Genomic DNA, 15,910 nt, shown 5'->3' with positions numbered 1-15,910 from the left:
ATAAATCACATTACAGTCATCTCCAGCTGCTACATTGCAACGGACATGAATGTAATGTGGCATTGCCATGTCAATAAAGATTATTGTCAATGTTTCATGCAGGATCGGGGTCCATTTGTAAGTACATAGTACCCATAGGTATGGGCGTCTACCATCTCAGACCCTTTCCAAAACAGTACTGACGACAGAAAGGACAATATATGCATCTGTACTTACCTCTTCCTCTGTATCCACAGGTACTGTACAACTAGGACAACAATCCACAGAATCCTCTGATATGCCGGTGGATGACATAGAGATAATTCTGGAACCAGTGGATACGTTTGCGGCTGAGGAAGAAATAAACACATCATCACAGAGTGATCTTCCACCAAGTGGGGTGACTCCAAACCCACCCAGAAATACTCCCCCTACAGCTGCTTCTGCTGCCCAAGTAGCTACCTCCTTGGTACATTTCAAGGACAAACAACTAGAATTTATGGCCTCCCAAAGTCTGGAAATGGGCAACATTAAGGGGTACATGCGTGACACCTTTCTACAGTTGAGAAAATTGTCTAGGAGTGTACGGGTTGGTGTAGGCACTCAGGTGCGTATGGCAAATAGCATAGACACCCGTCTTGCTGAACTTAGTTCTGCTGTAAAGGAGCAGAATATCCATATTGGCAGCCTTGCACAAAGTATTCATTCAATTAGTCAATCGCGTACTGCGCAGACCAATGCGTTGATCGCTATGCAGGCACAAATCCATCAAATGGAGGTGTCAGGTGTCATAGGTGCAATTACATCTACAATTAGTAGTGTATCTAGCACACCAGTAAGTGGCTCACCAACTTCCCCACCCCGTCGGAGTATTAGGACCCAGGGTGGCGTGTGCGCAGGGTCAAGAGGTGGTAGTGCGCGGCCTGATGGAGGGAAAAAATAATTATTTAACATAAAATAAATTGATAATGCATGTACTATGCTTGAATTTTTGTTACATTAATACACATTTCTATTGTTTGCGACTGACAAATGCAGGTTATGTATGACATAATGTACTGTAGTAAAAATGACACAACGCATACCATTTTGTCTGTGTGTTATTCTTCAAACATTTGTTGTGTGATCTGTTCCATAATGTAATGATATATGGGCAAGGTATTGGTGGAAGATGCTGTTGTCTCAAATCTGGCCCGTCCGAGGTTGTGGAACTACATATTTCACATATTTCCACATAGGCTGGTTGGTATAGGGCTATGTTGTGTAACATGCAGCAAGCCTGGACAATCATCACTACTTTTGCAGGTTGGTAAAGCAGCAAACCAGATGACCGGTCCAAACACCGGAATCTACTTTTCAACACTCCAAACGTACGCTCCACCACATTGCGGGTTGCAATATGGGCTTCATTATACCGGTGCTGTGCAGGGCCATCGGGGTGCGCAAAGGTGTCATGAGCCAGGAAAGACACCCATATCCTGAGTCACCTAAACCAAAGAAAGGAAGTTATTGCCTTATATGGTAAGGTATGTGCAGTGGGCAAATAGTACAGTATTTACTTGGACAAGAGTAGTCGGCTGGTGAAAATTGAAACACACACACACATTTCAGCAGGTACAAAGACGAATAGAGAGGGTAATATGTAAAAATGTACTTACCAAGTAGCCAGCCCTCTGGCATTTGTTGGGAAGACTGGGATATATATTTGTCTGCGCTAAGGGATTGCAGCCTGGTGTCAAAAAGAGATTAAAGAGGTGTCACCACACCCCTAGACAGATACAATGGAACAAAAAAGTAAATTTCAATGTCACTGACAGTAGGCGCTTCGGAAACAAAAGGAAAAATTTCTTACTCCCCTGTAAACGTCTTTTACGGTCCCCTCTCCTCTCGTGTGTTTTTTTCTCTCAGGACATATGAAAGATATAAGGGAACACAACGCATGTATCCTCGTGCAATACTGAATGGGGTAATCAGAGGGTGTATAATATGATTTTTATGAATACAATACAAGTATATGAACCACCAATATGTGGTTTTAGAGTGCGGAGGCAACCCTCCTACACAGTCTACTCACAGTGAATCACTGGAAAAACAGCAAGTCATGGGGGTCTTTTTTTCTCCACTCCACTCTTTTACTCGCAATTAATTTTCTACAGTAAAAAGTAGGTGCTGAAGTAGATCCTTTAAAATGATTTTTATTCATAAAATATACAGATAGACATGGATAAAAGTATGATGGGGGTACTTAGCTCCAATGGTTTGGTCAGGTATTTTCCAAGGTGTAAAGTTCAGGAAAAAATCGGGGCCCCGATGTCCTTCCCGCTTCCAATGAGAGCCAGTCCCCAACACTGCAATGGCAACAGAAGAGTCCCCACCAACGCGTTTCGATCTGTTATAGATCTTTGTCAAGGTGTGTAGGTACTCTTCTGTTAGGGGTTTATATAGCACACTAATCATTTAATGTGTGGCAGCTGTGATATAAAATGTATACATAATAACTTCCTCATAATAATGAAATATCCTGATTTAACTTAGGCATGCTCCGGGGTCCTGGCAGCCAACTTCCTGGGTAGTTATACTCAGTCCGATGTGTAAATAACAAGTCTCTTATGAAAAACAGCGTTCTGATTTGCTTTAAGCAGGTTCCGTGGTTCTTGCGACGTACTTCCGTATAGTTGCGATACGTCACTTCCAGTGACGTCATATCCGCCGCTGCTTTCGTTTCTAAGTGTATGCGGCTCATCACTTCCTAAATGCTGCGTTCCATTTCCAGATCACATGACTTTGTCCGGTCATGTGTTTGTGATTCTCTATTCTGGTGGCCATCTTTTTGTCTAGGATCGCAGCATTTAGGAAGTGATGAGCCGCATACACTTAGAAACGAAAGCAGTGGCGGATATGACGTCACTGGAAGTGACGTATCGCAACTATACGGAAGTACGTCGCAAGAACCACGGAACCTGCTTAAAGCAAATCAGAACGCTGTTTTTCATAAGAGACTTGTTATTTACACATCGGACTGAGTATAACTACCCAGGAAGTTGGCTGCCAGGACCCCGGAGCATGCCTAAGTTAAATCAGGATATTTCATTATTATGAGGAAGTTATTATGTATACATTTTATATCACAGCTGCCACACATTAAATGATTAGTGTGCTATATAAACCCCTAACAGAAGAGTACCTACACACCTTGACAAAGATCTATAACAGATCGAAACGCGTTGGTGGGGACTCTTCTGTTGCCATTGCAGTGTTGGGGACTGGCTCTCATTGGAAGCGGGAAGGACATCGGGGCCCCGATTTTTTCCTGAACTTTACACCTTGGAAAATACCTGACCAAACCATTGAAGCTAAGTACCCCCATCATACTTTTATCCATGTCTATCTGTATATTTTATGAATAAATATCATTTTAAAGGATCTACTTCAGCACCTACTTTTTACTCTAGAAAATTCATTGCGAGTAAAAGAGTGGAGTGGAGAAAAAAAGACCCCCATGACTTGCTGTTTTTCCAGTGATTCACTGTGAGTAGACTGTGTAGGAGGGTTGCCTCCGCACTCTAAAACCACATATTGGTGGTTCATATACTTGTATTGTATTCATAAAAATCATATTATACACCCTCTGATTACCCCATTCAGTATTGCACGAGGATACGTGCGTTGTGTTCCCTTATATCTTTCATATGTCCTGAGAGAAAAAAACACACGAGAGGAGAGGGGACCGTAAAAGACGTTTACAGGGGAGTAAGAAATTTGTCCTTTTGTTTCCGAAGCGCCTACTGTCAGTGACATTGAGATTTACTCTGGCATTTGTTGTTGGGTAAATCGGTTCCAGAGGCCGGAGTGTCTCAGAATATAGGCGTCATGGCAGTTCCCAGGGAAGCCTGCAACCACACTTAGGATTTTGAGATGAGCATCACATACAACCTGCACGTTCAGGGAGTGCTGCCCACTCCTATTGACATAGACGTGGCCCCGCACGTGCGGTACCCTAATCCCAATGTGTGTGCAGTCTATAGCTCCCAGCACGTGAGGGAATGCTGAGAGTCTATAGAAAGCAACCTTGTGGTCCTGCCACTCTGACTCTGAACTGGGGAATCTGATGTATGTCCGCTACAACTTCTTTAAAGCAAGTAACACTTGAGTCAAATGCTTTGAGAAAGTGGCTTGTGATACCCCCAAGGACCATGAGGTCACGGACTGAGTGGAGCCAGTGGCCAAATAGTAGAGGGTACGCATTCATTTCTGCAGCCCAGACACTGCATAGTTGCCCCCCCCCCAAAAGGGTCCAAATCATTTTCTCACTTGCTCATATAAGTTCAACAAGTTATTGCGGTTTAGCCTAAACATCCCCACAACCTGTTGATCCGAGAGGGAATCCAGGTACAGCCTAGCACGATACATACGTGGGGTATGTACTGTTTGTGGTGGTACCTGGTTCTGGTGCGCAGCTTCCTCCCTCCTGCCCAGCTCCACCAAATGGGCCAAATCCAAAATGAGCAACTCAAATCCACTCTGCACAATCTCCATGTCTCAAACCCTCACAGGTGTCCTTAATGATGTGGGGGTATATGTAGGAGTGTTTGTGAGTGAAATTAAGGACACCTGTGATGACATTAACCATGTGTGCACTTGACCAAATTGAGTTCTGGGCCAAATCGCCCAACAGAACCTGGTCTGAAAAAATGGCGATTATTAGACACCTTCAAAGTGCGATTTGCGAAATCTCATTCCATTAAATAAGCGAATTGTATACTTTTCTATTGGAAAACATCTGGATGCGATAAAAGTGCTAATTTTTACCGCACTTTCAGTACGCATGACTTATCGCAAAAAATATGCGATTTAGGGACCTTTTCGCATCAGATGAAATATGCGATTTCACGGTAAAATGCGAATTAGCCGTTTTTTGGAGGAAAATTCGCCAAAAAACACAACTCTCATTCCATAGAATGTCACCCATAGTATCTTATATCAAGAGGATGGTATACTGTACATAGACTTAGTACAATCTTAATACTGATATGTTTATAGGTAAAAATATAAGGATATATGTTTCCCAAGGTATTGCGTTTTGAGAGTGCGCAAACAGTATGAGAAACAATATTTAGGGTACACAATTGCAATCGGCGTTTGAAAATACACCAATCAATGAATTAACAAATAATTCAGCAGTTAGCCTTCCACATAACTCAATCTAAATAGTAATTTGCACTTATTCATATGCAGATACCAAGTGGCAGGTAATTTTATATACACAGATTTGCAGGAGTGTTAATGATAGGTAACGGCAGTGTATGCCTCTCACTCCCGCGGGAAGTAGGAGGGGGATTGGGAAAGGGAGGGAGAGGAAGCAAAAGGAGAGAGAAAGGGTGGGAGAGAGATAAAGTGGGTTGCAAAACTGGGGTAGAGGCCTGAATCTCACAGAATAGGCATGGGTGATCCCAACCGACTTTATATACCGGTGACAAGAGAAGAGGTGTCTGGTTAAAGATGAGGAAGTCCCCTTTCCTATTTAGCAGAAAGCCCCACTCCGATTGCCAGCTGCCACTCGGTTGTAGTGGGCTTTATGGGTATTGTGGGAGAAAACCCTTAGAGATCAGGGAAATGCTGGGAGAGAAAGCTATAGGGTCCCCTCTGTGAAAATATAAAGGTTTTAACATAGTACAGGAGGGAAATTTTCCTCAAAGGAAAAGAAGTAATAGAACACAAGGACATGCACTGAAACTGGAGGGAGGTAGGTTCAGGGGAAATGTTAGAAATAATTACTTCACAGAAAGGGTAGTGGATAAGTGGAATAGGCTCCCATCAGAGGTGGTGGAGGCTAAAACAGTAGAACAATTTAAACATGCTTGGGATAGGCATATGAATATCCTTACAAATAAATAAGGATCAAAAAGGGTTGAGATTACCTGAAGGATAAAAAAGGGGCAGACTAGATGGGCCAAATGGTTTTTATCTGCCATCAAATTCTATGTTTCATGAGAACTGATAACCAGTCCCCTGAGATCATCTTAAATGTGCTTGGAGAAGAAAGAACTTCTTTCTGTATGTTCCCATAGCATGAGCTCCAGAATGCAGGGTGCAAGGCATTCTGGGCGCAATTCCGGAAGTGAAGTCTACAATCAGAGACCAGGGATCCGGGGAGCCAGGTGCGGCCAAACACATTTTCACACAAATGGTTAAAGAACACTGCAGTTAATTGTCCATATGAGTTGTAAGCATGTCAGATTTGAGTTTTACATAACTGAAAATACAAAAATACAGAGTATAGGGTTACCACCTTTCCCCTTTAATTCCGGACACATATTAATTACACAGGTTCTGTGGAAGTTTAAAACCAGGTGATATGGAGTCTTGAAGTCAGCCAGCCACAGAACCTGTGTAATTAATATGTGTCCGGAATTAAAGGGGAAAGGTGGTAACCCTAACAGAGTACTATCTTGATGCTGTAGAACTGGGGTAGCCAACCCTAGTCCTCGAGAGCTACCAACAGTGCATGTTTTGCAGGTCTCCTCGCAGAATCACAAGTGAGCTAATTAGCTCCATCTGTGGATCTTTTAAAATGTGTCAGTGATTAATGAGTGCAGCTGTGCAGCAGCTAGGTTGTCTGAAAAATGTGAACTGTTGGTTGCTCTTGAGGGCTAGGGTTGGCTACCACTGCTGTAGAATATAGCAAAGTCCTTCATCAATGTGATGTTGATAAGTGTTGTATCTTTAATTATAAAAAAAATAATTAACAAAGGGCCGGATGTAATGATAATGTAACAAAACAATAGTATAGTCATACAGAAATCAACATCTCCCATTCCTCCTTGTCAAGCGGTGCATATGAAGCCTTTGTTGTGTATTCAACTTACCATTAGTCCATACTTGTTTACCTGACCCTCTCCATGAGGGACACAATGCTCTGTTAATGTATGATTGCCATCACCTGTGGTGAATCACCTTTCTTATCAATTACCTACTCTAGCTCCCCACAGGTGATGGTAATCATCATACATTACCAGGGAACTCCTGGAACAGAGCATTTTCTCCCTCATGGAGAGGGTCAGTTAGGCAAGTATGCATTAGTCATAATGACCAAAAGACATAAATATAAAAAAAAAAAAAATAGTGGTGTTTTAGAAATTACACAGTGGTACAGTATTAACACCTAATGGTATATTCTCCCACGTAGGTTCCACTCCCTTTAAGGTAATAGTGAAAGAGGAGACAGACATCTCTCTCTAAATACTCCTATACGCTTGGATTGAGAACAGATGGTGCTTAAGTATTGCTTACACAGAATGAAGTGTGTCCAAACTCATAAATTTAACTTTAGCGGTGAAAAACCATTGACCATCACCACATGCCAATTACTTCATACATTAATGTTGCGGAGATCACACTCAAAAAAGGCAATTGTGAAGCACATCTGGGTTTCTTTATGTCCTCATCTATGGTAACATATGCAATGGAACAAAAGAAAAAAACCATGGTGCAGTATTGCAGAGAAAACAGGGTTTAATGTAGTAATAATAATAATAATAATAATAATAATAATAAAAGCAAAAAAAAAAATTGAAACAACCCTGTTCCATTCCCTTTTTTAATTAAGTTGTCCAAATTGCTGAATCCCCTCGGAAACATGTGAGGGGATGTGTATGAGAATACATCCCCTCGCAAGTAACATCATGTGACTTCAGCCGCCCGCCCCCAGCAGTCATCGCCCACCTGTGTAGCCATGGTAACGCCCAGCGTTATCATAGGGATGCCCATAAAAAATGCTGGCCATTCCCATGGCCCAGAGCCGTCACCACCCCCATCCGCCATGGGCCCTCCCCGCTGCAAACAGTCCGGCGAGTGTGTAACTCACCACGGCCAATCACTGCCGGGGTTTGTACGTGCACAGAAATACGCATGCGCAAACTCGGACTGTCAGAGCAGGGACTGAATTTGGATCACTGTGATCCTGAATCAGACCCAATATTTTATTTGCAAAATTGGTTGCCTTTTATTCCTAGACATTTTGTTACTAAATGTATGTACTTCAAACAATATTTATTTTAAATTATTCAAAAAATTCCCTATTTGGTGTTTTATTTATTAGTACACTTTCCCAGTAAACAAGCTCCAATGCTTCTCTGAACTCATAACACATTGGGCGGTATTCAATGAGGCAGAATCGCCAAGTTTTATGGCGATTCTGTGTTTTTTTCATGTGTGCCGGTGATTTTTTGAGCTGTATAAGCGAATCACCCTATTCAACGTCTTCTATTCGCCGATGACGACCGGTGAATGAAGCACCAATCGCCAAATGTTATTCTCTACAAATCGCCGTTTTTTGTGTATAGGGATTTTCATGGGGATTCGCCGGTAGTCGACGGGAATCGCCAAAAGTGTATTCAATGAGAAGTTGGCGATTCTTATTTCTTGTTTCATATCGCCGTTCCTCACCGAGTGTCCCTCGTCATCTTTTTGTGGTGAACTTTTATCGGAACATGTGAAATAATTGGTTTTAAGTGTTCAATTTAACTCTGCAAGTGTAATATAATATTATTTGCTGCCCTTGTGTGATGTGATGGTCGTAGAAGTGCTATACAAATATATATTTAATTTTTTCTCGTTTTTTTTTTTCTCCCACAAAGCAATGTTCTTACCCATGGTGCACCTCACTTACCCATGATTCTCCTCCCCACCTCACTCCTTCGTTTGGCGTTTGCGGAGATTACACAGCTTTTGCAGTCTGCTGTATAGGAATCGTTTTTTCAGGGTAATTTGCATTTTTCTTGCATTTCACTGCAATTTCTTACAGTACTGAAGCTGTTTAGGGAAACGCCGGATTGGCTGAGAATCGCCGTTGGGGGCGGCGATTCTCAGCCACGTTGAATAGGGTGACACAGCTAGTCCCGGCGACTCCCTACGCTTGGCGAATCGACGTAAAAAACCGGTGAATGGCTGGCGAATGTAAAATCTGAATCACTGTGACCAACGATTCAGGTCATTGAATACCGCCCATTGTCTGTCTAAAATCCATCGTTTTTCTATCTCACTTTCATGATGTTTATTGAATCTGAAGTTAAAGTTACCATGTTGTGATCACTATTCCCTAAATGTGCCTCTATATGTATAGTAGATATTATTTCTAAACTATAATACACTTTAGATGCACCGAAAGAGGAGAAAAAAATACAGTGCAGCTGCAGCATGGTGTATAAAGTGACACAAACTACACCCATAAATATCAAAGGAGTTACTAAGGGAGTGTGGGAGTGCAGATTACATCTGGTTGTCACTGTTGGAGGGTACAACACCAAAATGGCAGCTCCTCCTCAGTCACAGGAAGCCTGGTGCTGCACTGTGCACTGCAGCATGCATTGCCCTACTGCTATCTCCGAGAAGGAACAGGTAGTGCAGGGGGAGTCTCCAGAGGCAGCTCAGCATCTCCAAGAATACTGGACATAGCCCTGAAGTGATGAAATTGGTGGTGTGCCATGATGACATGCCCATTCCCATGAGGTCACACCTCTTGTCAGCGCTCTCTTGCTGTACCAGGTATTACAAGACACATAAATAAACATAAATAAACAAAAAAATGTGACAAAGGTTTAGATGGTCTTCGTATAATTTATCAACATCTATAATTTAGACTACAGCATGTCAACATGTTAGGCATTAAGAGGAGAGATAGGGGTAGAGATTAGGGTTTGGAAAAGGGGAGAAGTACTGGAATGTCAGAGGATCAAAGGTCTGAACAGAAAGTGGTGGTCACATGACCACTGGAACCTGGAAGATTTAGCTGGTGCTAATTCATCCACCAGAAAATCATTGCTGAGAAAACATCCATTAGCCCTAGGGTGTACAGGCCCAGATTGCCCTGATAGTTGGGGCCCATTACTGACTCCACATTACCAGGCTCTGCACATACTGTATCCTGGGCTTGAGAACACCACCAATGAGCACAAGATGACTGGAAACTTTAAGAATGGTCAGCCAAGCCTATGTTTCATGCATATAGAGTCTACACAATTACACATGTGGGGGAAACCCCACAAGGCAATATTATGATGTAAGGTGTTTTCAACTGGAAAACATTAAGACCCATGATAAATCTGTGGACATTACTGGCTAGCGGGTGCAACATTACCTTTGGTTAACATTAGTTTACTACATAATAAGTGTCTTCTTATCCTTTTTTTGGTGCATGAGTGCATCAGTCAGCTCGGAACAAGCATACAAATAAATACACAATACATATGGGTTAATTTGGCATAGATAAGTGGAATAGTGGATAAGTGGAATAGCCTCCCATCAGAGGTGGTAGAGGCAAAAACAGTAGAACAATTTAAATAGGCTGGGGATAGGCATATTGATATCCTTACAAAAAATAAGGATCAAATATGGTATGAGGTAAAATGTTTAAAAAAGGGGCAGACTAGATGAGCCAAGTGGTTCTTATCTACAGTCAAATTCTATGTTTCTATGGATCATTAATGTGAGAATTTGCGGTTGACTGCAAGGAGACTGCCACTTCCCAGCTACAAACAGAAAATACCCCTTGCTAAATTGCTAGAGAATTGTAAATGGATCGCAAATAGCTATGCATTCACTAATCCATACTCAATTCCTGAACCATCGCACAGTTTTTGCCATCTGTGCAATTGTAAGAGTAACTCTGAGGCTTCCACTAATCTGCTACTGAGACAGGATGGAAGTGGTCAACGCTGACATCACAGATCCTCCTCAAAAAAAGCCTGGGCATGCTTGGGATTTTTTCAAACACACCCAGAAAACAGCAGGTTTCCACAACTAAATGCCGGCTTCCTGTCAGTCAAACTGTGGCTCCATTGCGTTTATGATCCATATGCATTTTCCATTGCTATTACATATGCAATGCATGCGCAGTCATTTCATAATCCATTGATCTGCGCACTAATCATAGTTAGAAAAATAAACACAGTAGTAGAAATATGATCCAATATTTCAATGTATTAACTAATGATATTCCTGAGGAGAATGTGATAAATACATTGAAATATTAAACTTAATTGTCGTTAATTGACTTTAATGACTGCATGCCACTGGGATTGGTTAAGTGCGGATTGCTTGGCATAATTTATATGGAAGTGCAATGGTTGAAGATCTTGGGCAATCTGTATTAGCCATGTTTTCTTTGGCACATTACATGCTATTTTCCATCTATGCGGGCATGTGTTATTTAGGTACTAGTATGGTATTCTTTTAGGCTCAATTCTGCAGATATGTCCAAACCACTTTAAACCCTGTCTTAATATAGTATTCAATTGTATGCTGATGTTGGCATAGTTTTCAGGTGTTTTAGTTTGTCTAACTGTATGTTAGTTGTACTTGTGATATGTGTTATAAGCATCTCACTCAGAAACATTCCAGCATTGTGAGGTTGTTTTTAAGGATTGAGAAATATAGTATTTAAAAAAAAAATAGGTCTAAAAATATCAGTTGACCGCTCCGATGTGTGGTACCAAGCTGCTGTCACTATACAGGGAAGTCACACCCATACATACTGTATACAGAAAATAAAAGGTGTGTGTGACTGCGCTAAGAGATCCAACATTAAAACATGGGGCGAGATGTAATTACGTGTGATTAGGGATGTGCGATCTTTTGGCCAAAAGCGTACATTTACCAAACATCGCACATGTAGTGTGCGATGTGACATGTGCGATTTTTTTTAGCTGTCTATAAAATCGTACATGGTGCAAGACTCACAATATAATAATAAAACACATGCACACATCATGCACACATTTGATATATATTGGCACATAAAATAATAATCACCAAATTGGTTGTTAGTCCCACTGTTGCGCTATGAAGTTCAATGAGTGTCCATTCCTATAGCGCCCTTTCAAAGGACATAGACCACTATGAGGGCAAGGTATAGATCAGTGATTTTCAACCTTTTTACCTTGCGGTTCACTAAATAAGATTTTGAAAATTGCCAAGGCACACCAGGAGATCCCCACAGGGCAAAACACAATGGCCCCTACAGGAAAAAAAAAAACCTATTGGCCCCCATATAAAAATCAATCACACTGGTCCCCACAGGTAACAAAATAAAATACATTGGCCCTTTACATGAAAAGAAGAAACAAGTAAATAACATTTGAACTGGTGGTGGCTGTAAACTGGTTTGGGCATCTCTAGATCTGGGGGCACACTTGAGAACAGCTCAAGGCACACTAGTGTGCCACGGCACAGTGGTTGAAAAACACTGGTATAGATGTTTGGAGCACCTGATGGCATTTGGTAGCCACTAGAGGTTTCTCCCAAGAATTAGGAGCAAATTCACTAAAAAGGGGGGTCCTCACATACAGTATGTGCTTGATTCCAATGTTAAGCTCTCAATAAACTGTTCCAGGGCCACATATGCAAGGGTCCAAGAGCTACTTACCAATCGGGTGAATATTATTTTATGTGCTAATATATATGGAATGTATGCATGTGTTTTATGATTATATAAATACATTAGTATATTGTGAATCTAGCACAATTTTTTAATATTGAATCTCCTTTTATTTTCGGTTTTCAAGGATTGTCCATGTTCTAACTCATGCATTGAATACCTTTATATTGTGGTGATGGAAATGTCCTGTTGGTTCCAGAGGCCTTTCTTCAGAGGCGCAAAGGTAGCTGTGACACAACCTATACAACTTATGAAGTCACTAGTAGCGGCTATCTGTTGACCAATCACAGTTGAACCCAGGTATTTAAAGGTATTTAGTTGTTCATTGATGTTTTCATCTAGGTTTAGCGGCACAGGTGTAGTTCCATTAAAAATATACTGGTTTTCTCTACATTAATCAAAAGCTAAGCTTTGCTGCATGTGTGAGGAGCCTATTTAGGATGCCCTGCATGTTTTCAGCTAGAAAGGCGATATCATCAGGGTAGACTATATCTGCAAGGGGTGTACAGTATGTTTGCCAGTAATGGTGCCCATTTAATTTCAAAAGTTTTTCCTGAGAATACAGTCAATCGTTATGTTGAAGAGCATTGACAAAATTATACATCCTTGCTCGATGTCAGTTGAGTAAGTGAAGGGTTGGGATATTTGGTTTGCATTTGCAACTTTGTTTGATTCATTGTTGTAGAGAAGCACCTTTGTAAGGATTCTGGGAGTATCCCCGGCAACCTAACTCCGTTGCCTCTGGCTGGGTTTGACGGACGTGTGCTGTGCTAGGCTTCACCTGGGCCCGTCTCGGCTGAAGGGCGAATTAGGTCCGCCCCACTCCGCTACAGGCAGGTCTTAGGAAAATACAACACATCCGCCGAGGCCAGGAGAGAGCAAGGGGACAGCCTAACTAAACCCCAGAACCGGGGAACTCCCAGAAACCCCAGGGGAGCAATACTGCTCAATAGGTGACACAAAATGGAAACAATGCTTATGAGATGTTATATATAGAAATGGCAACAATGCTTGTGAGATGTTATATAAAGAAATGACAACAATGCTGGTAAGATATTATAAAGAGAAATGGCAATAATGCTGACTGAAAAGCCCAATACGAAATGATGCCAAACAGCAGGGGGAGAAACACAAGGTGACCCCTGACTTATCTGGAAAGATGACAGAGATCCAGACAAGCCTCTGCAGACTTCTGAGGATGATGAGTCACAGCTGGGCACACCGACAGAATTCCAGACACCGCAGGACAAAGCAGGCAAGGCAGAGCAGGCGGGGAACAGCAAGGGAACTTCCGACATGGACCAGGACCAGGAACACGAACTTTAGCAAACAGCTGACAGAACGCTATAACCGGCGTCAGTGAGAGAAAGACGCCGGCTTATATTTGAAATAGCCGCCCCCTGTGGTGACATCACTTCCTTGTACGCTCTGCATAGTCTTCCCCCTGCAGGAGCGGCCGGAGCGGAAGTTCGGGGTGTTGCCTAGCAACATCCCTGAAGCTTCCTGATGACGCGCGTCGGAAGATGGCCGCCGTCCTAGCAGCGCAGATGCTGCCGAGGGACCTGGATGGCGGCGACGCCAGGTACGGTGCCTAACAACCTTAATGGTGTTATGTGGGATGTTCTCTGCCTTGAGGCCACATCAAATAGGTACTTGGTCCATAATGTCAAAGGCACATTACAATGTCCTTTAATGCTTCTGGGATATTATACATACTTTACCTGGTGCTTTTCTATTCTCCAGATTTTTATTTGCTTGTCTTATTTTGTCTGCATTTGGGTCTGTTATCCATTATGTCACTACAATATTGAAGATCATTGTTTTACAGTAACTTGGGGTTTACGTTTTGGGGTTCTGGGCAAATTAATAGGTGTGTAAAGTGTTTTCTCCATCTTTCCAATTTGCCGTTCATTGATTTAAAATGTTGGCCATTTAGATCTTTGACGTTTGTAGTGGAGGTTAAAATTTTTCCATTGTAGCTCTGTAATATGCTGTACAGAGTCATGTTTCTACTTGCCTCTTTCATTTCCATGCTCCTTTATTTGCATTGAGTTGTTTTTAATATGTGAAGGTATATTTTATGGTTATAGTTTTTAACATTCTTACACTAAGTCTAAAGGCCACACACGCTGCATTTTGTGGGTGCGATCTAGTCCAAACACATCCAATAATTGTACCATGTATGGGGACCTTAAGGTGTTGTTATAGATCCATGGTTTGATCTTTCTCCATTTAACTTGGCATGTCTGTGTGAGGGACTCATTTGTTGCCAGTTTTGTGTCAGTCCAGCAGTGCTTTACCTCATCATTTGGTGATGGGGTCTAAATCTATTTTTTGGCAGATTTTTAAAGCTGACCTGGGTATTAAGGTCTTTTAAGACGTTAAAGTCTAAAATAGGAGGTTTTCAAGGAGTTTGGCTATATTAGGTAAATTTTCTGCTCATACTAAATGATGATCTGATCAAAGGGATGCTCCACACATTGCTCTCATGTCATGGAAGACACTCTGAACCCATTTTTGGATAAGGAAATAATCCAGCATGCTTTTGTCTCTTCCATTGTTGGAAAACATGTTAATAGATGTCTTTGTGAGTGTTGGAACCAGGTTATACATATTGCAAGATTGTGGTTCACAAACGTACCCTAAGCAAAGACAATTATCATATATGTGACCGCATTCATATAAACCTAGTTTTCTTTCCCAGCCCAGTCAGGGCCAGTTTGTGCATTCAAATCACCACATACTATGGTTCTGTGATGTCCATATTGGTACCGGTCTGAAGTTTTCTGAAGGTGCATCATAGAAATAACTTTATCTTGCCCATTGTTTGGTTCTGTTGGTGCATAGACTCCAATAAACACCCTGGGTATGGAGTCAGAGACTTTGAAAATGGCAATATGGTCTGATATTGCCTGGCAACAGATAACTTCTTTAGTTTGGAATGTAGCATGAAGGTGACTCCTGTAATAAACTTATCTTTACCGAAATAGTACATATTAATGCTTATGGTTCATTTGGAATTGTGAACAGCTCATTCTCTTTGACTAGAAATTCTAGCTTCTATTAATGTGGCCAGATCTATGTTGTTTTCTCAAGTTTATCAGCTAAAAGGTTCATTTTGCCTGCTTGGCAGCCATACCAGATATTCCATGTGCCTAGAATTTCAGTTTGTTCTGCAATTGACAGCTTTTTGTTGCCAAGGGCCCAGCTGCCTCTGATGCTTTGGTCTGCCATATGCTCTAGTTTTTGCTTTGGTTTCTGAGAGTTATATTTCTATTGGTTACATAGCTGGGTGTTACGGTTCCTTCGCCATGGGACCATCAAGAGATGTACCTAGCCTGGGTTGGAAAACATCTTATACACGCTCCAGTATCTACTGCTCTAACTCTGAGTTCAATAGATTACAAATAAGTAGGTGGAACTGAAAGATAAGTGATTGAAGGTAGTGAATTGTTTTTTCCTAATCGCAAGAGAAGGGGTCCTTTTGAATACAGGAGG

This window comes from Crinia signifera, chromosome 1, assembly GCF_055691185.1.
Source record: "Crinia signifera chromosome 1, ASM5569118v1, whole genome shotgun sequence".
NCBI classification, from domain to species: Eukaryota; Metazoa; Chordata; class Amphibia; order Anura; family Myobatrachidae; genus Crinia; species Crinia signifera.
The sequence above is the reverse complement of the archived record's forward strand: the minus strand, read 5'-3'. Positions refer to the sequence as shown.